The 1,077-nt window shown below is 25.9% G+C and overlaps 1 long non-coding RNA gene across 1 annotated transcript in view; it reads left to right on the top strand.

Moving 5' to 3' along the window:
* Positions 1-773, top strand: part of LOC111083808 — a 2,406-nt gene extending 1,633 nt beyond the window's left edge. Inside the window, exon 2 of the long non-coding RNA XR_002609257.1 lies at positions 718-773. This is a non-coding gene — a long non-coding RNA (uncharacterized LOC111083808). The remainder of the gene's footprint in view (positions 1-717) is intronic.
* The last annotated feature ends 304 nt before the right edge of the window (positions 774-1,077 follow it).

The following is a 1,077-nucleotide window of genomic DNA, read 5'->3' as shown; positions in this document are numbered from 1 at the left end:
TATAAAATGTATTACACTGAGTATTTCTAATCAGCTTTCTGTACAGGATTGTATTCGTTATTGATTGTGCTAATTTTAGATTTAATCTATATTGTTACATAATTTTGATCAGAAAATCTTATTTATTTTATACTGTTATAACTTATACTGGTTATAGTATTTTTTCAGATTATTGTATGTGCTGTTGTGTACCTGTGTTTTATGTAATGCTAATTTCGAGAAAGAATTAAATATACATCTGTAATTGTATTCATAAAACATGTTTACAGTTTTTTAACTTTGTACATGAATAGAGGTATTTCATTAGGTTCTGTGTTAGTGAGTGTATGTATTTGTGACCCAGATCTTTTTGAGTGGAGTGGAGGCCTATGTAAATAAAATCCTGCTGATATGTTTTTTTGTTGTTTTTTAACAGAGAAACTTAAGAATTATTTTAAATAAATGAGACTCTTCAGTTATAGAAAGGGGTTTATATTTTGTAAGTAAGCCTTGTAAAAAATTCATTTTGTCACAAGTAAAACCTTATTAAAATAAATACTTAAAAAAAAGAAAACAATTATGCTTAATATTTAAAAAGTCAAGACATTAAGGACATAAAAAGCAGAGACCAGTGTTGTAATCTTAAATATAAATAAACAGTTTTATTAACCATTAATTTATTAATTGAATATTTTTGAATGTTGCAGAATAAAATGAGTTATTTGTACTATAATGTAGCAATACTGTAATGTCTGAAGAAAACTCAGAAGATGAGTGTTCACAATCAAGTGTATCAAAACACGAAGGTAAGGAACTTGTAGCTACAACTGAATCTTTATGTACAACAGTATCAGAAAGCCATCAGATTCATTTATAGCTTTGATGATTTGATGCCATAAAGTGTAAAAAGAAACTAACAAAATTATTTTCTAGAATATTCTTTCTTTATAAATACTTTCCATTTATTTAATATATATATATCATCTTGTGTATGCCATAGATAATGCATAAAATAAATGAAGCATGGTCTCAGAAGTGAAACATGTTAAATTGTATGTAAAGTTAACCATATAAATAGTCACAATGAGTCATTTGAAC

This window comes from Limulus polyphemus, unplaced genomic scaffold (assembly GCF_000517525.1).
Source record: "Limulus polyphemus unplaced genomic scaffold, Limulus_polyphemus-2.1.2 Scaffold11305, whole genome shotgun sequence".
Lineage (NCBI taxonomy): Eukaryota > Metazoa > Arthropoda > Merostomata > Xiphosura > Limulidae > Limulus > Limulus polyphemus.
Note: the sequence above shows the minus strand (reverse complement) of the source record. Positions and strands in the feature narration are given on the sequence as shown.